At 51.5% G+C, this 27,529-nt stretch overlaps 1 long non-coding RNA gene across 3 annotated transcripts in view; it reads left to right on the top strand.

Moving 5' to 3' along the window:
- The window catches only part of LOC122918556, a 58,808-nt gene extending 31,615 nt beyond the window's left edge, over nucleotides 1–27,193 (top strand). For all 3 annotated transcript variants that reach the window (XR_006386627.1, XR_006386626.1, XR_006386625.1), the window contains exons 3-5: nucleotides 13,264–13,439; nucleotides 24,446–24,577; nucleotides 26,522–27,193. This is a non-coding gene — a long non-coding RNA (uncharacterized LOC122918556). The remainder of the gene's footprint in view (nucleotides 1–13,263; nucleotides 13,440–24,445; nucleotides 24,578–26,521) is intronic.
- The last annotated feature ends 336 nt before the right edge of the window (nucleotides 27,194–27,529 follow it).

The raw sequence follows: 27,529 nt of genomic DNA, 5'->3' as shown, positions 1-27,529 counted from the left end.
ATGCCCTGTCATCTTGTGTCATCTTTGTCATGAGACCAGGACTGTGGCCCCTGAAGACTCACGTGACTCCAAGATGCTCTCTTGCCATTTAGCCTCCATCATCACAGTTAAGTTTCCCTTTCTTTCTTTAAGATTTTATTCATTTATTTGACAGAGAAGAAGAGAGAGTGAGTGCACAAACAGGGGGAGTGGGAGAGGAAGAAGCGGGCTTCCCACCAAGCAGGGAGCCCCGTGTGATGTGGCCTCCATCCCAGGACCTGGGATCATGACCTAAGCCGAAGGGAGACACTTAACTCCCTGAGCCCCCCAGGCGCAGCTAAGCTTCAAAGAATTTGGTTGAACTTTATCCTTCTTAATACCACTTGGTTGAACTAGTGACTAAATCTTGAGTTGGGGGGACTATTATTAGCTGTTTATTCTACTAAGGAAAGTCTAGATTACAAGGAAATGAGAACTTCCAAAGATTTAGAAGAGCATGGTTATAAGAAAGTGAGGTCATGGTGTTCTCCCAAGGGCTCTTTCCTCAGGATACAACATCAGGAAGCAGAGAAGAGGTCCACTGAGGACTGCGGATCTAGACAGTAATTAAGAGGACAGGTGGGAGTTCCTTTCAGGTGTGATATTCCAGAACGGCTATCCATGAGTTAAATGCAATACTTTGTCTATCTCCTTCGATTAAAAATTTACCAAGAGATGTACAGTTCAGCTAAGTCCTGGGGCATGGGAACTGGGGAGTTGGTAGAGATACTCAGTGAAGAGTAGCAATCCTGTCCTACAAATCTTTAGTATCCACGAAGTCGATGTGCTAACAGCTGCTGTCTAGAAAACCTTGATCATCCCAACAAAGTTTCCTGTTCAGTGAGTTTTGAAGAATCCACAACCTGACTTTTCTATTCAGTCTGGCTCAGGTAACCAGCTTTTGGAATTCCTTGGGAGTCTTTTAGGATTTTGAGTGTTTAAAATCAAGGGGGTAGGTCTAGGAAAAGGCCTCATGTCTAGGAGCAAAAACAGCATCATCTTAGGCATCTCCATGTAATCCTTTCAGGGTCCTCTAGAGAAGGGACCTGTTAGGTGTGTGTTAATGTCTGTTCTTCAGTCTTACCTCACGACTTACATCAAAGAAATCAAGAACACGTGGCACAGTTGTGCTGTGCTAATAAGCACACAGAGATGGATACAAAGATTTCCTTTGGCCTCCTGGTTTTGGCAGTTAGAGGCTCATAGCTCAGCTATGCAGGTTGCTGCCAGTGAGATGAACAATATACTTTGTTAAAATCAGCCACTATTGGAGCACCTGGGTGGCTCAGTGGGTTAAAGCTTCTGTCTTCGGCTCAGGTCATGATCTCAGGGTCTCTGCTCAGCGGGAGCCTGCCTCCCCCTGCCTCTCTGCCTACTTGTGATCTCTTGCTCTAGGTCAAATAAATTAATAAAATATTAAAAAAAAATCAGCCACTGTTCCTGAGTACAGTCTAGATTCCCTTAGCAGAGACTGAAACTGGGAGGAATTCTGGTTTTCACTTACAGCACGGCACTGCCTGATTCCATTACTCTTTTCCTTCCTTCTTCATGTGTACAACAAAATACTTGGCAGTAGTCAACCGTAGAATAGTGACTCAGCCGTAGATAGTGACTCAGCCGTAGAAGAGGGACTCAGCACTCACTCACCGTGTGTTAAAGGTTTCTCAGAGGGCCTCCGTGTTTACAAAGGAAGCAGGACCAGAGAGAGCCCCCCCACCCCGCCCCGTGAGAGAGAAGCTCATCCACACTCATGGTTAATCCTTCCCCCCTCCACCCTTCTCTAACCACCGCTGACCCTACTGACCTTGTGTTATTTTCGCCCCTAAATTGGCGCTTGAAGTTTACTTTAACTCAGTTTCACTTGGCTACAGATGCTAATAGGAAGAAACTCTATTTCTGGACATGGAAACTTGAATTTTTCATGCAGTCCAGATCTAGAGTATAAGAGCTCACGGAGGGTGTATCAGGACACAGGTTTGCTCTGAGTGAAGCTCTCCCTGTCCTATCAAAAGAAGGTGACTCTTGGATTAGCTCTGGCCACCTGATCAAGTCTGGAGGTTTCATCCTCCAATCTCCTTCAGTGTGAGCTCGATAAATCCACAATATGAACTTGGAGAGACTACCGAATTTCTCAGTGCCTTACACTTTCTACCAGCGTAAAAGGGAGAATTATGTTCCTCCCCTCTCCGGATTGTTAGGAGAATCGTGAGCTAGGGTGTTTTTTGAAAGTGCCTGACACACTGTTTCTCAAGAGTTTGCGTCCTTGTCAGCTTTTACGTGAGCCGCTGGAAGCACTCTATCTCCCAAAGAATGCTTGGGAATGCAACTGCAGAGTGACACATTGTCTTAGTATCACGGGGAATACGGTTAATGGGAAATGACTTCAGTTGACCGCATCTGCTGGTAACCCTGTGATGCCATCGCAAAACAGAAAGCACATGACTACTCGTAAGCCTGCTGCACCTGCAGAAGAAATTGGATTCGACTCAGAAAATCAGACTGTCAAGCTAATCGTTCTGATCCAATAACGAGGTCCTGCAGAGTGGCATCATCAGCCCTGAGACACAGAGAGGAGGAGGGAGGGCAAGCACTCGGGAAGGCAACTGCCCGGCTCTCTCGACGCTCCTGCCAATGAAAAATTCATAAGGAGATGCTTTATAGCCAATGTCTAATACCACCACTGGGTCACAAGCCGATCTGAGCCAATCAATAGAATTCATCATCCTGACAGGAGCTAGTGATGGCATGTTTACAAGAACCGGGAGGGTTTCCAAGCCGAGGCCAACTTCTGGTTACTTGGCCTGTGTCACCCTTAAAAATATAGAACTTGGTTTGAAAATCGAGCCCAAGACTTTTAAAAATATGACACAGAGTGGAGGAGGAAGGGTCCTTTTCAAATCTAGGTAGGGGGAAGGCGGGGGAGATTTTGGAATTCTTTCGTCAAGTCAACTTAAGGACTAGTTTTTAAGTCAAAGCTCCTTTTTTGTTTCAATTTTTAGTGGTCATTTTTTGTACCTGGTTTCTTTTTAAGTAGCTCCAGAATTTTTTTAAAATAATACTTCAGCATCTGTGTCAAAATCCTCCAAATACAAATGAAAATGTATGAGAGCAGAATCACAAAAAATTAAAAAATGGAGTCGACTTTATAATTATTAATCACTAAGTTCCAGGTTGGCTTGATTTTTTTTTAAAGCGCTGAAAGACTGTAGAAACTTCAACTTGAGTCTGAGGGTTTGCTTTCTAAGGAGGCAATCATGTAAGGGCAGAGAGAGGTGTAGAGAGAGCAAAAATGAGCCTCAGGGGTTATGTGCTCAGAAGTCTGCCAAGGATTGGGGAGGAGCGACACCCACATCAGCCTGGTCCCCTGGGGCAGAGGGGTGGGGGCGGGACACTGAGGAGACCAGGGCTCCCGTGTGTGTTCCAGCATGGCTACACTGTAGACCCCGTCAAACCATTGAAGGCCATCTCTCCCACCCCCACAAAATTATTTTTGAACAGATAAAGTAAACAGCAACATCGCACAAATGAAAAGTCTTGGAAGATCAACTTGTGAAGCAGGAAGGCAGGAAAGGAAGAGGGTCGGGGCAGGATGAGGGATTTCACCTTCTCCCTGATAGATGGTGTCAGGAAAGAAGCTCTGCTCTTGCTTCTTTGTCAACAAACCTGATTTCTTTTCGCGGCTGTAAAAGTAATGCAAGATCATTGTGTTTGGGAAATACAGAAAGGAAAGTAAGAAAGAAAACAAAAGTTTTTCGTAAGTCTTCTGTCCTGGGAAGTCTGCTTAATTAGATAGTGTACTTTCTTCCAGGCTGTTAAAACTATAACATACATGTGGCATATGTGTGTATATGCGATACATGCCTACATATACATGATAAATTGGAATCTTAAATAGTAATATCCTGAGTTTTTAATCTGTGCTAATTTTGTAATCACTTTTGCTTGTCACCATATTCAGATGTGATTTTGTTGACTGCCCACCTGGAAGTCTACTCAAGAATATGCCATTATGTGCCGTTCCTCGCCCCAAGCATTTATTCCTCACAGGCACGTGGCCCCGCTGTCCCTGCCCACTGAACAACCCATAGGTCACCAGTGCCCCCTATGCCAAAGCCCGCCCGTTTCCCCACCCCCCCGCAGCAAGGAACAGCCCCTGAGAAGCGCAGTGGTAGATGTGGGGGCAGATGGGCTTTGGGGGCTCAAAGCCTGGGCTCCAGACTGGGGCAGCTCTCACTAGCCGTGTGACCTTGGAAAGGTTCTTCACTAAGTCTCAGTTTTCTTGCCTAGAAAATGGGATCGTTTTCCCCTCCTTGGAGTGTTGATAGAATGATTGAATTGAGGGCTACATGTGTGTGTGTTTCCTCCCCTTTGCCCTTTTTTAGTTTTCTGGCTCCTCCCAAGAGCAGCTGTACAGTGGTTGTTAGGAGCTCCAGTGAGCTTGGACAAGTACCCTAGCCTTTCTGCCTTACTGTCTTCATCTGTTCCCTGATAGTAACGCATTTTCCCAGCTCTGCACTCACAGGTTTGTAGGGAAGATTAAATCAGGTGATCAACGTACGGTTCTTGGCGCCCGGCGTAAGGAGGAGCACAGTAAATGTTGGTTCTTCTTTTACAATCTTTCAGGACCTGTCATGATGTCATATTGTTTTCACCAGAGCTCCTCTGTGGCCTCTCGGTGGGTGGTTAGTTCTCCACTGTCGGCTGCCCCTCAGAGTCACTGTCTGGTGAGACTTCAAACAATCCAAGACCCAGGGAAGGGCCCTTCCTTACTTGCGGCCGTATACTGTGGAGGGTCACCCAGATTCCCTAGCAAGCCCTGCTTGACGGGTACCTGGACTGCAGGGGCCCTTTGGAGCCAGTGTTCTGAGACAGGGAGATGCTCCCCAACCATTGTGTGGCATCTAGACGTCAGGCCCAAGGAAAGCAAGTTAGACTGTGAGAAACCACCTGAGCACAGATGGAATCATTTCTCAGAAAAAGGCCTTAGCGACCTCAGCCCCCTCTTGGGCCTCATCCTCTTGGCAGGGAGGTCTTTTTCTGATGGAAGGTGGTAACGTTCTGGCTTGGGTGCCACGAGGCAGGATCACGGTGAGAGGGCGGCATTCACTTAATGACCAGGGCATGGTAGCAGTCTTGGAGGGTGTGTGCCTGGCACCAGCAGCCACGTTGTGCTCTAGCATTGGTTCTGCAAGCGTGGTCTTGGGTCAGCCGCACCAGCAGCACCTGGGAATGTATTAGAAACGCAGATTCTCAGTCCTGCCCCGGACAGGCTTGGTCAGAAACCTGGGGATCGGCTTCCCAGCACTTGGCGTTTTAATGATTCTGATGCACTCTCAAGTTGGAGCTGCCCTGGTCCATGAGAAGCCGCGGCGAGAGAAGAGGACGTTTGGTATTCTTCTGGAGGACTGGCAAGGCTGCTGCCTGACATTCTTGTTTCCGTTTCTTTTGTCTGCTTGAGCTGGTTTCAGCAGATTTCTAAGCTGAAGGGTTCTGAGTAGTAAAGCAAGGGGCCTCCAAAGAAAATCTGTAAGAGAAGTGAAGTGTTGGGGTGTCCCCTGCTTCGGCCTGTCCCCCTTTGGGGATCCCTACAGTTCCTGCTCAGAAAGCCTGGTGGTGACGGGTGCCTCCCCAAGGCTTGCTCTCTGGCCAGAGAGACTGATCATGCCGAAGTGGTTTGTCACACCGTGTCCCTCAGAGCTCAGCCCAAGGGAAAAATGCGACGCAAGCACAAATACTTAGGTTCAAAGGCGTTCATCTCAACGTCACTTACTTAGGACAAAATGGGGGTGGAGGGGAAACAGCCCAAATAAATTAGGGCACACCCATAGAATGGAATTCCGTGGAGCCACTGGAAAGGACGTTTTCCTAAAACACTTGGTCCGGTGGATATCAATATAGTGTTAAGTGAGACAATATTGGTACAAAATAGTATGAACAGAATAAGTCCACATACATGCATAGACCAAAATCTAGAGGTAGACACACCAAATGGTAACAGTAATTATCATCTCTGAGTAATGGAATCACACAGTGGTTTTAGTTTTTTCCTTATACTTTTAGTAATTACCAATTTTTTTTTTTACTTTTTTTTTTCTTTATGCTTTTTAGTACTTTCCAGTTTTCCACAGTGCCCAGGTATTACTTCTACAAATAGAAAAAAAAAAAAAGCAGTTACATTGAGTAAACTTGGGTTTTACTCCTTTTACCCCTCCCCTGCCCCAAGTCCCTGTTTCTTGTGCCTCCATGGCTCCCCTCTAGGACCCTCCACAGTGAGGAGAGCGACTATTGGCATTATGTTCTCCCCCCTCATTATGTTCTCTTGTAATCTCCACTTTCATCATGTTGTTTATCAAGAATCAGGTGGACCTGGTGGTTGTTTCAACTCTTTCCCATCCTCAGAACCCCTGACTTGGATGACAGCAGTGGCTAGCTGCATTGCCATTACTGGGACAGCCTCAGAGGTAACCATGCCAGGCCCAGACTGCAAACTGGTGTGGCAACAAAGGGCAAGAAGCAGAGCCAGGGTGGGCCATGGATGCATGGGGTTGATGAACAGGGGTCCAGCTGTGCCACTGGGCCTGGCTGCAGCTGGCCACAGGCCGCTCTGCTAAGGTGCCCCAAGGACAGAGCAAAGTTCCGGCATCTGATGGTCCTGGGAGGTCGGTGGGCCCAGCTGTGGGCAAATTCAGGCAGCCGGAACATCACACAGCAGCCCAGCACTGTGCCCGGCAAACAGGGGTACTCAATACATATTTGGTGGATGGAGTAATAAAGCCCCAGCGATCAAGCCCCTCCCCGAGAGGATGCCATCAGGGCCGGGGGTCTGGGTGAAGACAAGTTTGCAGCCAAGGGGACCAGGGAGAGAGGGCTCAGCTGTGTACAGAGAAATGGTGCACAGCAGTGGGAGAAGCAGAGGCCTTTGCATCCAACCCAGGTTTAAGTCCCACCTCCTCCACTAAGTAGCTGAGTCATCTGGGGCAGTGTAGCCGACTTCACGGGACCTCATTTCCTCCTGAGCCTCTGGAGATACCTGTCCCCACCTTGCGGGGTTTTCTGCTGCTTCCCTGAGATAGTAAGGCTCATGAAGGGTGGTTACAGACTGCTGCAGCCTGAGAGCAGGAGGGAGGGGGCTGTACTGTGGTCGGGGCCAGCACCCTGCCCAGGTGAGGTGGGACGCGCTGCTGCTCGCCTAGAAACCTGGGCAGTCGCTGGTGTCAGGCATGGTGCTGGTCGGCCGCTGGGGCTGCCAACTCTGCACTGGCTGGCTCGAGGGCTGGCCAGGCCGGCCTGGAGGTGGATCCAACAGCAGAGCTGGGGGAGCAGAGAGGCTGGAAGAGAGGAGGGGGCTGGGGACCCAGCAGGATCTTCAGATGATATGGGTTTGCCTTTCTCTTTCTTGAGGGTGGGTTTGGAATCTCATTTACTCTGGTGACTTATCTCCATGAGTTCTTACAGCCCTTTGGTGGGTGGGCTTCGAGGTCACTCAGGCCCGTGCACACCCTCTTTTCGAAATGGCTCCCTAAAGCCATAGCAACAACCAAAGCCCCCAAAGCTGGGTCATTTTCAGAGATGAGAGGGACTTACCCTACACACCCATTCCTTCTTCTCACATCCACTGGCTCTTCTTCCTGGAGCTTTCTTGTTGCCAAGTGCTGCCCTCACATCTTTGGGTTTATCCTTACTTGGAAGAGGCATCATGTTCATCGCTGCCTGGATAACCCACCACCCCTGTCATTCCCACCCGCATCTTGGGCAAGATTTGCCGGCACGCTTCCTACTCTCTCCTGGCTGCCTTCAGATGTACTCCCCTGTGCCTTATGTCAGACTGTGCCAGACCGTGTGCTTACTTGGTATGAGGATTGTATGGTATTCATCTTTCTGCCCTTTGCAAATCCTAGCACACTGCCTGCCTCATCGCAGGGGCTGGGCATTGGCTGGGGGTCATAAAGAGGGAGGGGGTGTAGCGGACACTGCAGATTGACCACCCAGAGCTGCTCATTACTTTCTCTCCTGCCTCCTCTGTGGCGGGCTTGGAAACAAAATACAGTTGATCCTTCAAGAACATGGCTTTGAACTGCACGGGTCTAATTCAGCATGGAATTTTTATAGCACACTACTCTACATCTATTTTCTCTTTTTCTTAATAACACTTCCTTTTCTCTAGCTCACTTTATTGTAAGGATACAGCATGTAATACCTAAAACATACAAAATGTGTCTTGATTGTTTAGTTTCAAGGTAAGCCTTCTGGTTAACAGTAGGCTATTAGTAGGTAAGTTTTTAGGGTGTCAGAAGTTATACATGGATTTTCCACTGCACAGGGAGTTGGTACCCCTGATCCCCACATTGTTCAAAGGTCAGCTGTCCTCAGTTTTCCCAGCTGCTCTTACAGCTAGAGGTAGCCATGTGAAATGGTTCTGGCCAGTGAAGTGTAAGCGCAGATCTTCAAGGAAAGCTTTCTTTCCAGAGTAAGAAGAAGACCATTCCAAGAGAAAGACTTTGATTCTTTTGCCATTCCTTGTCTTTCCTACCTGGAATGCAGACGTGATGGCTGGAAGTGCATTAGCCATCTTGCAGCCATGATACAATAAGCAACAGTCAGAAGGGCCAAGTTTAAAAAAAAAAAGTCACTTGGTTCTTGATGGCATCATTGACGACCATTATTGCTAAGTTGGCTAACCTCTTGGTTGGCTTGGGACTGAGGGATTTTCTGAGATGGAGGATTTTTGATACTAAAACGGGAACAGTCATGGGCAAACCTGAACCCTAGCCTACAGTTGGTCACCCCATCCGAGCCAGGGGTTCTTATTTCCAGAGATGACTTATTATATAATAAAAAAAAAAAACAATTGCAGAAAATTGATGTTCTAAGCTTCAATGAATAGAGTTGGATAGACATGAATAGACATGGATAGAGTTGGGGGTCATTGGTGCCAGCTGCCTTCTCAGAAGTTCTCCCAGTTAAGTCTCAATGATTCTTCATGGTAGGTTTTGCTATACCCATTTTACAGGTTAAAAAACTGAGTCACCAAGAAGGTTAGCCCAACTGGAATTTAAGTCCTAGACATTAATGCCATGTCCTTTTCCCCTAAAGCCATTCTGGCTCATTTCCTCTTAATTCAGTAGGTGAACATGTAGTGTTATTCTAGGAATGGACCTCATGCTTTTCAAATGAATAAAGTCACTGTGAGATGCAGTCATTCCCTTTCTTTCTGTACAAGTCAAAAAACCTCCTGTGATCTGACTTCTTTCTCCATCACTACTGTCAATGAACAAGAGAGAATTGGTTTGCACAGATTTAATTTTTGTTTAAATTACAGCTGAATTCAATTCAAAAGATCCGAAGGGGAGTGTAGCACAGAGTCTCCTTTCTACCCCTGTTGCCTTATACATGAACACCAGGAAAACTTCACCAGTTTTGAATTAATGGTTGTGAATGTGGGTAATAATGATAGTATTTGTTTTCAGCTTTTGAGGTTACTGATTACTCTCAAGGACAGAGTCTCGTTTTCTCCCAGCTTGTTGGGGACGTTTTCTTCAGACCCGCCTTCATAGTCACAAAGGCTCCCCCAGCCCACCCCCCTCCATCAGCTGAGGCCTGGACTGCTCTCTGGGTCCCTCATACCTTCAGCAGCCTATGCGTCTGTGACCAAGACCTCACCGCAGCTGGTGTGCACCCCCCAGGGCCCCCTGAGTATATCTATAGGATGTCCACGGGTTCCTTGTATCACTCACCAGGCTGAGAACAGGGCCTCCCGGAGGACCTACGGGCGGGCCAGCTGGCCTCTTGTCCTCTGCAGCACGGGAAACCCTCTTCCGTCAGCACGCCCGGCTCTGATAAGTTACGTATTTATTCCCAGTTTACTCCTTATTAAAAATAATGTTTATGAAGCATCTGTAATTTATGTGGGAAAGTATTATGTTAATTGAGAAAGCATAATATATCAGTATCTATGTATAGCTATGTCTCTGAAAATCATATAATTTAGACTCAGAACAAAGCCTACGTGTAGAAAAATAACTCACTCTTTCTTGCCTCTCAGCCTGACTGTACCTCTTCTTCCAGTTGCCCTCAACTAAACTAGGAACCACCCAGCTTCCTGAGCCAGATCAGTCTCAGCTCTTTTTCCTATACAGGCATCACCAGCACCCGGGCCCCCTGCCAGGCCAGGATGTCACTAGTCCTGTCCATGCTAGCTCCTGCCCACTCACGAACCCCTCTGCTGTTCTCTGTCCCTGTAGCAGCTGGAGTAGTACCACTGAGCAGTACCACTAGAGCAGCCTCCACCAGCTCACATCCAAGCTTCTGGAACATCTTTTTTTTTTTTTTAATTAACATATGATGTATTACTTGTTTCGGGGGTACAGATCTGTGACTCATCAGTCTTACACAACACCCAATGCTCCCCTCAACACCTACCCTCCCCAGTGTCCATCACCCAGCCACCCCCTTCCCTCTTCACCCTCTCCTCCAGCAATCCTCAGTTAGTTTCTTAAGATTAAGAGTCTCTTATGGTTTGTCTCCCTCTCTTGTTTCGTCTTGTTTCCACTTTTTCCTTTCTTCCCCTGTGATCTTCTGTTTTGTTTCTTAAGTTCCACATGCCAGTGAGATCATATGATACTTGTCTTTCTCTGACTGACTTATTTTTCTTATCATAATACCCTCTAGTTCCATCCATGTCATTGCAAATGGCAAGATTTCATTTTTTTTTTTTAAAGATTTTGTTTATTTGACAGACAGAGATCACAAGTAGACAGAGAGGCAGGCAGAGAGAGAGAGGGAAGCAGGGCCCCCGCTGAGCAGAGAGCCCCATGTGGGACTCGATCCCAGGACCCCGGGATCACAACCCGAGCCGAAGGCAGCGGCCTAACCCACTGAGCCACCCAGGCGCCCCCAGGATTTCATTTTTGATGGCTGTGTAATATTCCATTGCATATATAGACCACGTCTTCTTTATCTTCATCTGCTGGTAGACATCAGGGCTCTTTCCATGGTTTGGGTACTGTGGACATTGCTGCTATAGACATTCGGGTACATGTGCCCCTTCAGATCAATACATTTGTATCTCGGGGTAAATACCCAGTAATGCCATTTTGTGGTCATAGAGTAGCTGTATTTTCAACTTTTTGAAGAACCGCCATACTGTTTCTAGAGTGGCTGCACCAGCCTGCATTCCCAGCTTCTGTAATGTCCTCAGAACCAGTCTTCTGGGTCTTAAGTCTTGCCCTGCTCGGGTACATTCTCTCCATTTCAGTCAGGGGCTTCTGTCTTTAAAAGGAGAAAAAGATTGGGACACCTGGGTGGCTCAGTCGGTTGGGCCTCTGCCTTTGGCTCAGGTCATGATCCCGGGGTCCTGGGATCGAGTCCCGCATCGGGCTGTCTGCTCGGCAGGGAGCCTGCTTCTCTCTCTGCCTCTGCCTGCTTGTGCGCACTCACTCGCTCATTCTCTCTTTCTCTGACAAATAAATAAATAAATAATCTTTAAAAGAAGAAAAAAATAATCTATAACACACCCTGCTTCGAGGTCTACTCCTGCCCTGTTGTCTCAGGAAAGCACTGGCTTCCGTGGCTCCTGCTGGCATTTCCAGCGCCTCTCTTCCCTTTCCAGACTCTGCCCGTTGCCTGCCGGCTGATGCTAGGCCCTCGGCTCCAGCCCCTGATCCACTCCCCCAGACTTTGCTCAGCTGCCCTGCACGTTTTGTCTCTCCCTTGGTTTAAGCCTCGTGGATTTGAAGGAAAACTAAAACATCAACCAAGTTTTAGCTGAATAGTGAGGATGGATTTTCATCATGATGTGTGTAAAACTCGGTCAGTGCATCAACCACTCATTCATCAAAGAAACAGTAATTCAGATTTATTAGGCATCGTACATGCAGTGGCCCAGGACCACACTGCTTCTAGGTGTCCGCCCACACGATCCTGTAGCAGGATTCTTGCAGGGTTATTCATGCCGTCTACATTGCCGTCTTTCATCTGTATTTATTCAACAAATGGCCGTACAAAAATGAACAGCAGGGGATCCCTGTTCTCAAGGCTTACAGACTTACGAACATGTCTTCATGCCACATGGTCAGTGCCGTGCAAAGGAAGGCAAAGCACAGCAGGAGGGCCCAGGTGGTCTCCTAACAGAAAGGAGGTTGACCCGACCCGCGTTGACAGGCAGATGGGGCGTGAGAGAGAGGGAGACCAGGAAGCAAGAGAGAGAGGTTCTTTCCAGAAGAGGGAACAAAGGCTCAGAGATTAAAACCTGTCTCTGCCAGGACTCGGGGAATGTGTACACGGTGGCCAGGGAGCTCGGAGCCACGCGTCCCCCCACAGTCCCCCAGCCATTGGCACTTCATCCTCCACCAGAATGGAAAACCGCCCCCTCCAAGTCCTACCCGTTCTCTAGACGCACTCGAGACCTCCTTCCTTCAGGAAGCCTATCTGGGCGATGTGTCAAACAGATGGGCGCTTCACTCCATTCCGTGTTGTACATTGCCATTCAAAATGTATACGAAATCTCACCTTCCCACCAAAGTGTAAACTCCTCGAAGATAGGGCCTATGACACACACGTACTCCCAGATGTGTGGGATCCTTCGAGAAAGCTCGTGCCGCTCTGTGAGTGCTTGTTGAAGCCGCACTAGCCCAGCCTGGGATCTCTAAGGCAGAGTCCCAGGCAGTGCCCAGTCCTCTAACCTCAGGCGGTGACCGGTGAGTCTCTTCCTACATGGCTTTGTCCTCACGCAACATCTGCTAAGACACAGTGTCATAGGTCTGTGATAAGCATAGACTAGATGCCATTAGCCTGATTTCAGGATTCCTAGAGAAGAGAAAAGTAATCATGTTACAAGGAATTTAAAGCGATCCCCGTTAGAAGTGCCTGACTGCAGTCAACCTTGGAATTTACTGTTAGTAAACGTCTCACCCATGGAAAGTAGAAAATGTTGCCACCTGTGAAAAGCCCTGAACTTGTAGACAGAAGAAGCAGGTCTTTAGTCCGTCTCTACCGTGCATGAGCTGTGTGACTCGGGACAAGTCACCCAAGCCCTTGTGTCGCCAAGTCACCTCAGTGTCGCCAGTCTTTAAAATGGGAATTATAATGCCTCACAGGGTTATAACTACACTCATAGGGCTATGGTAAGAATCAGAGGTGGTAATGATGTGAACGGGATTGGTAATATGTGAACTCTCGTTTGAAAATCAGAGAGCGCGCTCATTTTTAGCATAAATGAAAGTTCTCTTCCCTCTGTTTTATTCCCAGCATTCAGAATCCAGACACAAGCTCTCCACGGGGAAGTACATGCACTGTGCTTACTTTAAGGAGAGAGAGTGTCCATCATCTCACACCCAGGAGATCTACTGTAACCACCATGTCCGCGACTTAGATGTTGGAAGAGTCACATCTGTAGTCCTCCAGGGCAGCCTGGTGCCTGAGAGGTAAGGTGCCCCGCTTTGCTCGGTATCCTAGTGGAAAGGCACCTGCTCAGAAAACTGCCAGACTCCTCTTCTCCCAGGGAGAATTCTGTGGTCCAGGGGAATCCCCTTCTGAAAGAGGGTCTGCTTAGATTTGTCAGGGAAAGTCGTTAAGCAATGCAAACAACAAAAATGAGCCCCAAACCAAAGACCCTAAAAAAGAAGGAGAAGACGACACTGGAAGGAGAGGCAATTCTGTCTGCCCAGCAGGCACCAAGCTCACCTCCAATCAGAAGCCTGCAGTCAAAGCTTGTCTCTGATACAGACTGGCTGTGTGGCTTTGGGAAGCTTACCCAACCTCTCTGATTCTCCAAAATTGTGCTTTGTAAAATAAGCATAATGATGCCAGTCTTCTGGTATTAAGGATTACATTCGTATGAGTTTCACAAAATGGAAAATGCCTTGTGATTATGGAGCTGATTATAAATGTATCTGCCTAAAGTAAGCATTGAGAACAAGCCACATGAACTGTGTGTGTGTTGGGGGTGTCCATAAGCTTGCCCACCAGGGGGTCTTAAGTGGGATTCTAAGAACCACCTGAAGATCTGAAAAGGCATCTCCTGCAGATGAAGGGTGTGTCCTGAAAGCCAGTTGGTTTCCATGGGTGACTACGGGCCACCCTCCACTGGGTGGCTGCTGTTTCCTGTGCGGCCCCCCAACAACCCCCCGACCAGGGAAAGGGTGGGGGACCTGGCCGCACCGCTCCCATGCCTTCCTGCACTCCAGGCTCTGTGGTTCCCAAGGTGCTTCCTTTTGCCCCATCTTTTACATTTTCCCAGTAAACCTGTTAGGTGAGCTGAGCAGATATAAACCCTGCCTTCACTCACATACACCTCGGGACGACTGGCCTGAGGCCACAGAGCTCAAAATGACAGTGCCTGGAACCCCAGCTTGGAGGGTTAGCTGGGATTTGAGCCCAGGTTTTTAAAAACCTTTGCCAATAGACCAGGCCTTGAGACCTGGAGCCATGAGCCCGAGCTTAACCAAAGCCCTATGGGTCCCAGTCCGTGAGGTAAACAGCCCCCCACAAACACAGCGTTCCTTGGCAGGCCTGGCTGCCCCCAACATCTCTTTCTACCCATGGCTTTTTATTTCCTTGCATGTGTCTCCAAGGGGACCAGCAGGGACGTGCCCTCCCCACTGTGGTCCTCGCTCCCTGTGTGTAACTGGGGCGCCCGTGCTGGCCCCGCACAGTGATGAATGAGCTCCTTCAGGCAAGCCGGCAGTGACTGAAGCCCCGCCGGCCCTGCGGGCTGCTCCTGGGCAGCGCCGTGCCCTCAGATGCGATTAGCCCCGTGTGTCACCATGCTTGACAGCAGTTCCCGGAGGCAGGGAGGCCTTTGTTTGCGCCACTGTCTTGTCAACTGGCTGTAACTTCGTTTGGCTGCCAGCTGGCGTGGCCTTTTGCATCACCCTAGCCTGCTCTCTCCTCCCTCGGGTCATGGTCAGTCCGTCATCCCGGATTTTTCAAGGAATATCCAGAGTGTGCGTGCAAAGCTCCTGGGTCTTCCCCCAGAGCAGCTTTGAATTCATGTTGTGGACCATGAACACGTACTGCGTGGTCTGGGAGGTGGGCTTCCTGGGACCCCCTAGCCTCACCCCAGCGGGTACAGAGGTGGAGGAATGGCACGTGGTAGACAGGCTCTCCCGGCTGCGGAGCGGGGCCACACTCAGACATTCAGTGCTTCCACACAGTTTAACTGAGCACCTACTGCGTGCCAGGCCCAGTTCCAGGCAATATTGCAATAAAGTAGTGAGTGATAAAGATGAAAAGCCCCTGCTCTATGGAGCTACATTCTGAAGGGGGGAAGGGAGCAAGAAGAAATGAAAAATAGGTTAAAAGATGCAATGGAGAAAAACAGAACAGTGAAGAAAAAGCTGGCAGCAGGAGATGCTGATGGGAGTGCCCTCCACGTGCCCAGTACAGAGTAGACCCCCGGCTCCGATCTGGCCAGGTCCTCAGAGCTGGGTCTGACTCCCAGGTCCCCAGCTGTGGGTGGCTGGAGCTGCTAGGATGGAAGGACCCCCTCCAGTTACCCACCAACCCCGCCAGCAGGGGTGTACCCCGCCAGCTGGACTCTACCCTGTGCAGCCCCACCCAAGCCTGCCCAAACCTCCTCTTCTCCTCTCTTTCTCCCTCCTCCCACCCACACATACTGACTTGGCAGCCATCCAGACCTTGTTCAGTCCAGGCTGGGGGAGACAGACTAGCCAACAGACCGTAGCACGGCCGAGATCAGTGACCCAGCAGGGCCTGTGCGTGAGCTGTGGAAACCCCGAGGGGGGCAGGGTCTTTGCAGGGGGCTGTCCTGTGCACTGGAGGATGGTGAGCGGCCTTCCGGGCCTCTACCCACTGGTTGCCCCTAGCACTCCGCCCTGAATGATGAAAAACCATCTGCACACACTGCCAGGTGTCCCCTTTTGCAAAGTGCCCTTCAACCACTGGTTGAACTCAACATCATTCAACTTTTTTGACCAAGAAGCACCTTTAGCTGGGAGGGAGGGGGCTGTCTCTCCATACGGCACGTACCCTGTGCCGTCCTAGACACTCGGGGTAGCGCTGCTTCTGGACGAAGCCAGTTCCCTGCCACAGCGTCCAGGGCCCTGGGCTCTGAGCCTGGTGTTCGAGCTGCGGCTCCTACCACATCTGTTTCTACCTTTTGCCTCACAAAGACGGGCAGTTCGTCATTGCCTGTACACACGCTGCATCACGTGTCCGGGACCTTCGCGCGGCTTCTCCTGCCGCCCGCCGTGCCCCTCCCACCCTGCCCCCACTGGTCCACAGGTTCATTCTTCAGGGTTCCCCTTGGGCTTCATCTCCTGAGGGAAACCGTCCCTGAAGCCCGGACAGGGCAGAGAGGCCCACTTTGCTCCTCAGCTCCCAGAGCACCTGGCCTCGGTCTTTCCTTCCTCCGAGGCCTGAGACAGGCCCTAGAGTACCTCCATCCTGCAGTGTGCGTGGCTGGGGTCCCCTCGTGTAGGGAGTGAGGCAGCCCATCTCTCCCACTGGACCTGCAAAGCAGAGACTCTCGTAGAAGCTGATAAATTGTCCGGCACAGAGCACGTTCTCAGTCAAGGTCACCATGAATCAACAAGTAAATAGAAAACAAAGACGAGTGTGATAAAGGGAGTGAGGACAAGAGAACACAGGCTTGAGGAGGGAAAGACCCAGGAGGAATATTCTTTTTACAACTCAGGAAGGGATGGTGAAGCTGCCTGCCTCTTTTCTCTCCTTTGGGCTAAATGCGTCCATTGCCTTACCTTTTTTTTTTTTTTTTTTAAAGATTTTATTTATTTATTTGACAGACAGATATCACAAGTAGGCAGAGAGGCAGGCAGAGAGAGAGGAGGAAGCAGGCTCCCTGCTGAACAGAGAGCCTGATGTGGGGCTCCATCCCAGGACCCTGAGATCATGACCTGAGCCTAAGACAGAGGCTTTAACCCACTGAGCCACCCAGGCGCCCCCATTGCTTTAACCTTTAATCTCACATCCGTCTCCTTTTCCCACCCTCTGATTGAACATCTTTCTTTGTCGTTCACATCCTTCCATGCCTTCTCCACCTTTTCCAGAGGCTGCTTTTGTGCTCCGTGTGGAGCAGCGGGAGTGCACGGCCTGTCTCCCCCGAGCCAGAGCATCCCTTCCACTTAATTAGCCTGAGATTCCACAATTCCCTGAGCCTCCCCCTCCCCCTGGCCTGGTAGCTACCAGAGGAGCAAATTATTTTCACAGAGAAGAGAGTGGAGAGAATTGAATTGGTGATTATGCTAATTATTTCCTTTTCTGTGTCAGGGACTGCTCCCCAGGGAGCCTACGTCTGGGGCCAGGAGGGTGGGCAGGGAAGGGGCGCAGGGAAGGGGCGATGAATGTGGAGGACGAAGCCCTGGGCTCTGAGCTGGGGTGTGGAGAGTCTGCACTGGGGAGACACCTGAGGGATGTGGCTTCTCCACAGAGAAGGGGGGGGTCCTTGGGGAAGTCACCCAAACTCGCCCAGCCTCAGTTTCCGCCCTGTCAACTGTGGATAGTACCACCTCCCTCAAATACTAGTCGAGATCATTAAGTAATATAAGGTAGGAGTGGCTACCTTTTTTTGCTTGCAGTAAAGCGTGAGGGGACAGAGAGCCAAAGGAGGCCAACAGGAAGCCGAGGGAGGTGGTCCTGAGCCAGAGGGAGGCAGGTGACCCTAGACGGGAGTCTGTGATACCAGCAGCTACACCTAGAGCACTCGCTGTGAGCTGGCACCATGTGGAAGGTTCTCTTCCTGACGTACCTCGCTGAATCTTACAAAATCCTCATGAACTAGGGATTATTCCCATTTCACAGATGAGGAAAGCAGAGGCTGGAGCTATCAGGGAACCTGCCAAAGGTGGTCTGGTTTAGAAGTGGCAGAGCCAGGATCCAAAGCGCAGCCGTCAACCATCACAGCCCCTCCACAGTGCTCCCTGCTGGGGCTGAGGTGCAGGGTCTGTCCTGCTGGGCCTGAGGAGCGAGTTTCTGCATCCCTCACTGTAATGTGGGCGTCGTCATTCCCGCTCCGCAGGACACCTGTGACCTAGACTGGGTGGTCCTCGCCCCTCTCCAGTCTTCGGCGGGAAACACTTTATAAGCAGCTTAGTTCTCCGCCCTGCTGCCTGGAGCCAGATCTCTTGCCATGCCAAATTGTTGGAATGGTTCAGTGACAAGTGTGTTATTAAGAAGAAATTTATGACGCCTTATTCAGAGTGAGTCACCGAATCCCTGTGGTGAGAGGCGTGGGGAAGGGGCCCTCCGCTGAGACAAGCTAACTTGCGGACCTGGGCCCCAGCAGCCCTGGGCCTGGCTACGTCCCCAGACCCCCACTAGAGGGTCAGCACAGACTGGTGACGAGGTGCATGGGGCATGGGGTGGGGAGACAGCCTTCCACCTTAGGGAAAGATGGTGCCCTGTGCCCTGTGGTGGGTTTGCATGGACCTCACCGTGGCCATGAGGGGCTCCAAGACTGTGCTCGTCGGGACAAGAAGCCACGGCCTCCAGGAACAGGGGCTCCTGTGAAGGAAAGTCCGAGGGAAGTCTCAGGGGCCAAGAGCCAGGAGCCAGCCTGGGGAGGGGAGGTTTCCGGGGCCATGGAGACGGGGGTCAGGGCAGTAGGAGGACTGACACTCAACCTGGGTGAGTGGTGGGAAAATGATCACCGAGCCTCTGGCAGATCCGCTAAAGGAATTGGGGGGAAATTGCTTTAAAAAGAAACTAAGAAACAGGAAAGAGGTGTGGGGGTGACTTATTCTCATATTATCTAAGCACTAGAATTTAGGTGACTATTTTGAAATCTGGAGTTAAGAGCAGGAAAAACAAGCTGCCGCTGAGTTGTAAGTGGTCGTCTCTGGGGAGCAGAGAAGGTCGGGCTGGCTTCTGCTGTGTCTTTCAGCCCTGTTGGATTTTCCACGATGGACGTTGGTCACGTGACTAAGACCAACATTAGTTTTTAAGTGGAAATCAAGAGCGTGGGCTCGAGAGTTTGATCACTGTGTTTAAATCTCTCTGGACCCTCGCTGGTGGCAGGACCCGGGTCAAGCCCCAGCCTCAGTTTCCCCATCTCCCTTGCAGAACTGAGGTGAGGACCCGACATCATTTCTGTATGAGGCCCAGCACAGAGTACGTGCTCAGTAAATGATAGCCTTTGTGGATTTTAAGATTCCTGAGAAATTCCATGGTAGAGAGTGAAAGCAAAATCCACTCCCCAGGGTTTGGGAGGAGTCGAGAAAGCCTGGAGAAATGTCACCCTCTGTCTTCCAGGAAGCTGTCCAGCTGCTGCTAAGCCTGCAGACCTCCGGCAGGCCCCCACCCCATCTGCTCAGTATCTCAGTTACTAGCGGCGCACAGTCAGCTTCCAGAGCGGGTTGGAAGGAGCTTTGGGGGTGTCGGGAGCAGCTTTTTCACATAAAGGCCTGATTCATTCCCAGGGGACTTCTGGTGGGCGGGTTTCCTTCTGACACAATTGTCCCACACAGAAAGTTGCCTCCGCGGAAGATGGGGCATTCCTCGCAGAGCTGGGAGAAGGCGGGAGCATGCTGGCCTCAAGCAGAGGGGTCCTGCCCCCCATCTGCCTGGGTCCTGAGCTAGAGCTGCCCACAGGGCCCTGGTGTCCCACCCACCCATGGAGGCCTCCGAGGAGGGCCTGAGGCTGAGGACACTGACCCCCTGGCCTCACTATACACACGTATTCATTTAAACAAATATATTGAATGAGGAAAAGGCTGGAGAGAGAGACCCTAAAACGTTAACCACACTCCCGAGTGGTGGGATTTGAAATGCTTTTCACTTCTTCTTGCTTCTCTGTATATTTCAATTTTTGCACAGTAATCATACATTCTCTTTGTTCTCAATTAATAACAATCAGAAAGAGCAAGGTGGCGAGTCCGTGAAAGGGGAGTGGGTGCGGTAGGTGACCTTCAGCTTGAGAGGTTTAGTAACAGCTGGGAACATGTGGGTCCTCTGGCTGCCAGGATTTCTAGAATTCTGAGAGCCGGCTTGGGGCGGGGTGCAGGAGGGTTGTTGAGGCAGGATGAGAATAACGGGCTCGTGTTTCCCCACCACCTAGCACCTGCTAGGTGCTGCTCTCTCACTCAGTCCTTACCGTGACCTCGTGACGTAGGCTCAGTTGTCATCTGCACCAGACAGATGGGGGATGGGAGCCGGAGAGGCAAGCACTTGCCCGGGGGGCCAGCTGGCTCTTGCGCCCCAGCATCCAGCTGTGGGCGCTGGGCCGGCAACCTCCACAGTGCAGCAGCCGAAGGAACGTGAGCCAGAGAGCGCAACGGAAATGCTTATGTGCCAGAGAGTCCTATTCTCTTCCTGAAAAAAAAGCTCCTCTTTATTTCCCCGAGGTCTTCCCAGTGGTAGAGCAATTTCGCAGCCATGAACTTAGAAATCCACCACTTTCAGGGGTGACTGAGTCGCTCAGTCAGTTAAGCATCTGACTCTTGATATCAGGTCATGATCCCAGGATCGAGAGGTTAAGCCCCTTGTCGGGCTCCACGCTCAGTGTGGAACCTGCTTAAGAGTCTCTCTCCCTCTCTCTGGGCTCCTTCCCTGGTGGCGTGTCTCTCTCACACTTAAAAAAGAAGAAAAGGGTGCCTGGGTGGCTCAGTGGGTTAAGCCACTGCCTTCGGCTCAGGTCATGATCTCAGGGTCCTGGGATCGAGTCCTGCATCGGGCTCTCTGCTCAGCAGGGAGCCTGCTTCCTCCTCTCTCTCTCTGCCTGCCTCTCTGCCTACTTGTGATCTGTCTCTGTCAAATAAATAAATAAAATCTTTAAAAAAAAAAAAAAGAAAAGAGGGAAGGGAGGAAGGAAGGAAGGAAGGGGAAAGTGGGAGGAAGGAAGGAGAAGAAAAAAGAAGGAAAAGAAATCCACCATTTTCCGCTTGCAACTGAGGCTCCGCTGGTATCTACCGAGCATTTCCTCCGTCAGACAACGTTTCAAATGCTCTCAGTCATCTGTCGCTTTCCCTTCTCACTGTGTCTCCCTCCGTGTTATACCGAGAGTTCCCGGAGACCAGGGATCTCATTCACTTGGCTGGTGGACTCGGTACCATCAGCGTCTCACCCTGTGTCCTCAGATCACTGACTGTTGTGTACTGACGATGTGGCCCTGTTCAGTCAGTGAGGACACGGAGACTCAGAGAAGTTAAGGAAAGCACTCGAGATCCCGTAGTGGATGAATATTGGAGCTAGGTTTTGAAATCGGATTCTGACCCCAGGAACTGTGGCTCACACTCACCCCCTTGGAGAGTCCTGTCTCAAGGCAGAGTGTGTCACAAGAGACACACCTGTGGCCATCTGGGAACCGCAGCGGCCAACCATCCCAGTGGGCTGCGGTCTAGGGACAGGGGAGGACGCAGCTGGGCCACAGGAGGACTGAGGACGCGTTGAAGCCAAGAAACAGAGTCACTGGCAGGAGAGAGCGCGGAAGGGTGGTCATGGGACCCCAGGCAGGTTAATGACCCTGAGCCTCAAGTGGAGGCAGTATCTCAAGGAGTCATGACAAAGATTAAATGAATACGTACACAATACTTAATACAGCAGCTAGTCCATGACAGGGGTGTGTGAGTGGGGGGGGTGGGTGGGAGAAAGGGCACCAAACTGGATAAATATCTTTGCGTGAGGACCCAAGCACTTCCGCGTTCTGTGTCACAAGGAGAGCATGTGCAAATCTCCAGCAAGGGGTCCTGTAGCCACCCTGGTTGCGTAAAAACTTACTCCCAAATGTAATGCCTCGAAACAACCACGATCTTTTTGCTCTCGGTGCTGTGGGTTAGTGATTGAGGCTGCAATCGGCAGGGCCGTCCTGCTGGTCTCACTAATGGGGCTGCAGCCCACCAGGCCGGCAGCGGAGGTGGGTTGGTTGAGGGCAGGCACTGTCGACGTTTGGGACAGGATAGGACTTCATTCTGGGTACGCCACGGGCGCTGTGAGAAGTTTGCAGCACCCTGGGCTTTTACCCACTCAATTCCAGCAACCCCCCCACGCCGCCAACACCATATACAATTAGGACAACTAAGAAGATCTCCAGACATGGGCCATTGTTTTCTGGGGGATGGAAGTGCCCTCTGGCTGAGGATGACTGGTCCAGAGGAACCAGCACGAAGACTTGTCTTTGCCACCTGTGGTCTCCCCTTCCAGCAGCCCAGACTTCCTGACAGTAGGCATGGCGGGGGATGGAGGGCGGCCCCAGCAGCAAGAGAGCGCACGTCCCAGTGCTCCTGTGCCTTCTCTGACATCACACTGGCTGATGTTCCATTGGCCAGAGCAGACCATATGGTCAAGCCCGGAGCCAGGCTGAGCAGGGGCTGCACCGGGGCGTGGGAGTGGAGGCACACTGGTCTGGAGCCATCACGGTAACAGTGACCACAGGCACTTGACCTCTGCGACAATGAGTGTTGCCCGTGTGTACACAGTGCCAGGGGAGGGGTGTGTGACCTTGGGCAGGTCTCTTTCTCTCTGCGACCTCATCTGCACAATGAGGGAGGGGCTTTTTCCTGGGTGGTCCCTCGCCTCAGCTTCTCAGATGTGCTGAGAGAGAGTTGATTTCAGAGAGGCAGTGCCATAGAAGCAGGGGGGCCTGGGGCCCTGCTGTGAGGGGAACTCTCCCTGGTCCTAGAGCACCCCAAACTGGCCCTTCCACGTGGCTTTCCCCAGGCTAGAAAGCCTTGGATTTTAAAATACAAACAGGACAAAGTAGTTTATAATCCTGCAACATCTTGTGGTTCTCAAAAAACATCCCCACGCTCCTCTAGGTGAGATAATGTTCAGATTTTCAGTGTCTTGCCATAATAAAGTCTTAGTTAACTGTGCAGGGCTGGTGACCCTTTCTAGAGGGAAGGGAACTCTGTCATACAGGAGCCCAGGCCGAGGAGGTGCTCCCCCCTTGATACGGAGCTTCCGTGTTACCCTTGGCGATGACATCCTACTGGCAGAGGAAAGGAAAGGCAAAGAATCACATGGGAAGCAATCACGAGCCAGACCAGAAGTGGCCACTTCCCTCTGCCCACGGGCCACAGACCAGAGCTCAGTAGCCATGCAGAGGGGCAAGAGCTGGAAGTGAAGGTAGCTGTGAGCCCAGGAAGAAAGGCAAACAGACTTCGTGAACTCAGAGTAGTTTCTGCCACAAAAACACACTCCTTCTGTCTCCACAAGGTCCCTGGTAGGAAGGGATGTTCCTGTGCGCTCCCCACTGGGGCTCTGTGTGCAGGGACGGAGGGACATGGGCTCACCTTTGAGCCCAGCCTGGTGCTGATTATTAGCACGGTGAGTTTGAGCAAGTGGCTTCAAGCCGTTTCCCCATCCATAAAATGAAGATGATAGTAGTATCCAAAAGACACATAGTAAAAATTGTGTGAGCCAAAAATTCAGGTAAAATGCCCTTTGGAAGCTGCAAAGCACCATAAGTGTCCCTGCTCCCACTGCTCCCCGTCTGGGGAGGGCACCCCCGTCCACACCCCCAGGCCTCCTGCAGCCTGCAGGGAGTGTCTGCCCGGACACTCCCTATCTTCCAGAGTCCGGATCCAACTCAGGTTCCACATTTTCCCTTGATGGGTCCAGCGAGACAGAAGACTCACTGTCTCCCGTGCGTGGTCCTTGTGTCCCCTTCTTCAGAATTCGTCTCCTTGAGTTCATGTGCCTTTGAGCTCGTTCTTCCTAAATGCCTCTTGGGTTTCCTTGTGCATCATCTCTCCCTGTGTTGCACAGCGGAGTGCGACCCCAATTCTTTGTTCCAGGAACCTCCGCCCCTTCTGAATTCTTGTCTTTCCCACTTGGAAATGCTGTCCTGCTCCTACGCCATGCTGCAAGTTGAGTTGCAGCAAATGGGCCTGGGTGCTCGGGGCAGCACGCAGGACAAGACTCAGCCAGACATGGTCCTGGCCCTTGGGGGGCTTTCTGACTGCCTAGGAGGACAGCCACCAATACAGACAAGTACCCAGCCACAGAGAAATGACTGGAAACTGAGTGCTAAGGAGAGGAAGCAGGCCTGGATTCTGTGAAGAGGCTTCCCAGCAGAGGAGAGGCTTCCCAGCAAGTGGCCTTGAAAGTTGCCAGGGATACCCGTGGGTGGAGAGGGAGAGGGAGGGCCCCCCGCGGGGAGGCGGGTGCTCTAAGGCAGCGTGCGATTCAGGGATGCGGTTCATAGTCCTTAAGGATGGCATTCCTGCTGGCACATTTTTGCCTCCCCCAGCCATTCCCAGCCACAGGACAGTTTCTGCTAGCCCGTGGTGAGTGTCCATGTTGCCCGTGGTGAGTGTCACAGGGCCACTGAGCGTCAGGGGCACCAGGCTGGGGGTGCTGGGAAAAGCGTACCCACCCCTGTGTTCATAGAATGCCCATGGTGTGTACTCAGAATATCTATTAAATGAGTGATGGCAGCCCCTGAAAGGCCGCTGGGCCTGGTCTCAACTGTCGGAGCGCGTGTGACTTGACACAAGGCACTTCTCCCCTCCAGGCCTCAGTGTCCCCTCCTGTCAAGTGGATTGATCGCAAAGGCCCAAGGGACACCGTTGGCAAGAAGACGAAGCCCATGAGCTACAGCGTCGGGACCCCGGGTCCAGATCTCCAACTGCCCGAGGAGCTTCCGGTGAGTAAATTAATCTCTCTAAGCCTCCGGGTTCTCCTGCTCAGAAGGGAACAACAATACCGCAGAACCTAATCAGAACAGCATAGGTGGCATCCCAAGAACTCTGCAGCACAAAACTTGGAGCGTCATTAAGGTGAGGCTAAGGAGAAGCCGCAGAGATTGGAGCTTCTCATGGCGCGTGTGCATCCAGCTGTGACGAGGTGTTACAGCAGGGCTCCTGTGGATTCAGTGTGTTTACACACACGCACGTGCACACACACGTATATTCTCTCTGTGTAGATATGTGAACACATGTAAGATGCTAGCACCGCGCATGTGCAATGGGAGTGACTAACCGGTGGCAGGAAACCAAGAGCTTCCTGGCCGGGCTGAAGCGTGGGCTCGCGGAGGACCGCTCCGTGCGTGGGCTGACGGGACATGCCCGCGAGGGACTCTGGCAGGGCTGAGCCCACGCTGTCCCAGGCCTGGAATCCCACCAGCCCAACTCCACTCTGCTTCCGGGCCACTTTGCTCAGTCCACGGTTGGATCTAGAAATCCCAAGGGGGGGGGGAACCCCACAAAAAAACCTGCCCTGGGCATCACCTATGAGTGAGCCAAGAAGAACTATTTTTCATGTTCCCAAGAGAACAGCAGGAAGATGTGTCAGAGACCACCCTCCTCATTTTCTATAAAAATGCTCGAAATCATGTGCATGATCATTTCTCTGTTGGTCTCTATCATGGGAGAAAAGTTAAGCTTCTTTTTACCCACGGGGAAAGCAGTGTCTGAATAAAACCAGCTCCTGGGGCGCCTGGGTGGCTCAGTTGGTTAAGCGTCTGCCTCCGGCTCACGTCATGATCTCAGGGTCCTGGGATCCAGTCCCCACATTGGGCTCCACACTCAGTGGGGAGTCTGCTTCTCTCTCTCCCTGTCTCTCTGCCCCTTGCCCCATTCGTGCAACCCACCCCTCTCTCTCTCTTAAATAAATAAGTAAAATCTTTAAAAATAAATAAATAAATAAAAGCCGGCTCCTCCCACTCCAGGCCAGGTGAGAACCCGCTGGCCCACCCTGCTGCATGGTGGGGCCTGCGGGAGGCTTGCTGGGGCAGGGCCGCCAGCTCTCACCCCTCCCGGTGAGCAGCAGCATGAGGCCATCCACAGATGCTCCTGCACCAGGGAGCTCAGTTAGGTACCGGAGTCCCACATGCATCCCACACAAGACCTAGCAAGGGCTTTCGGCTATCATCTGGACTCACCTGCATTCCACATCTTAAAAGCAGAGGTATCAGAGTGGGAGGGAAAGCCAGAGAGCCGCCCCCCTGCCCTGCCCTTTACGGATAAAGAAGTGAAGCCGGGGGAGGGGTTAGCCGTGCTTCCCTGGCTGATTCTTCTCTGTCCTCTTTGTCCTTCCTTCTCACTTCCCAGTCTCTAAGTGTCGGCAGGCCCCAGAGCGCAGCACGTGGACCTCCCACACTGTCACCCAGGCCTGTGGCTTTGTGTGCCACACATGTGGGGCCCACTCTCAACTCTGCGGCTCCGCAGCCCGGACTCCCTGCAGAGCTTCAGACTCCTACATCCAACTGCCCACTCGGCGCCCCCTCTGGGACGTCTCATGGGCATCACTCTTAGCGTGGGTCCAAACTGAGCTCCTGGCCTTTCCTCCTCCCACACTGCTCCATGTGAGTTCTTGGCAGTTCCATCATTGCTCAAGCCGATACCCTTGGAGTCTCTCTCGGCTTCTGTTTCTTTTTTTTTTTTTAAAGATTTTATTTATTTATTTGACAGAGAGAAATCACAAGTAGACAGAGAGGCAGGCAGAGAGAGAGAGAGGGAAGCAGGCTTCCTGCTGAGCAGAGAGCCCGATGCGGGACTCGATCCCAGGACTCTGAGATCATGACCTGAGCCGAAGGCAGCGGCTTAACCCACTGAGCCACCCAGGCGCCCTCGGCTTCTGTTTCTAACAGGCTCATTCCCAAGCCATCAGCAGAACCACATACCTGTGACTTTCGGCCATCTCTTCCTACCTGCACCCCCACCAGCCTGCCGTGAGCCACCAAGGGCCCTAGTTGGGTTTGCTGTGGTCTCCTTCACGCTCTTTCTGCTTCCACCCCTGGGCCCTGCAGTGTTTTGTGAACTCGGCAGCCAGGCTATCCTGGGAAGATGAAAATCAGCTGAGTTCCCTCCTCAGCTCAAACCCCATCCATAGGTGGTCCTTGTCACCTCTCCATGGAGGTCCCAGCCCCCCACCCCTGCTCACCCCACTCCAGCTGCCGTGGCCCCCAGCACACCAGGTACACCCCCACCCGGAGGCCTTGGCATTGGCAGCTTTGCTGGGACACTTACCCCCACTCCCGGTGTCTGCCTGCCTGCTCCCCTGCCTCCTGGAACTAGCTTCACTCCCCATCCGTACGCAAACACCAGCTTTTCAGGGACGTCTTTCCCAACCTCTTTCATTCAAATTGCCCCCCCCCATTTTCTGTCACCCCTTTTTACTTTATTTTTCCCCGTGACACTGCCCACCAAACATACTGTGTACATTATTTATTTTGCTTATTATTTTTCTCCCCTAAATGGAATGTTAAGTTCCCTAAGGGTGGAGGTTTTTTATCAGACACACAGTAAGTGCTCAATAAATATTTGTTAAATGCAGGAAAGAACAGCAGTCAGTGGTTCTGGTGTGTCCTTGTCCGCCGTTCCCGAGGACCATTGCACTTAGCCGATGACAGGAAGAGCAAGAAAACACGTTAGATCAAGTCCAGTTTCCCCTTCCGCTGAGAGAAGTTGAGGCCCAGGGAGGGAGAGGCTATCCCCCCAAATCACAGCACACTGACTTTAGAGCTGGCGCTGGGCCTGGGTCCCTCCATCTCCCAAGCAGAGCTCACGCTCTGGTGTCTCCCTGCCACCCACGGCTGGAGGTCACCCCATCCTGACGGCAATTTCCAACCTCCTGAGCTGAAAATAAGAATAAGGAA

This window comes from Neovison vison, chromosome 10, assembly GCF_020171115.1.
Source record: "Neovison vison isolate M4711 chromosome 10, ASM_NN_V1, whole genome shotgun sequence".
In the NCBI taxonomy this organism is placed as follows: domain Eukaryota; kingdom Metazoa; phylum Chordata; class Mammalia; order Carnivora; family Mustelidae; genus Neogale; species Neogale vison.
The sequence above is the reverse complement of the archived record's forward strand: the minus strand, read 5'-3'. Positions and strand labels throughout refer to the sequence as shown.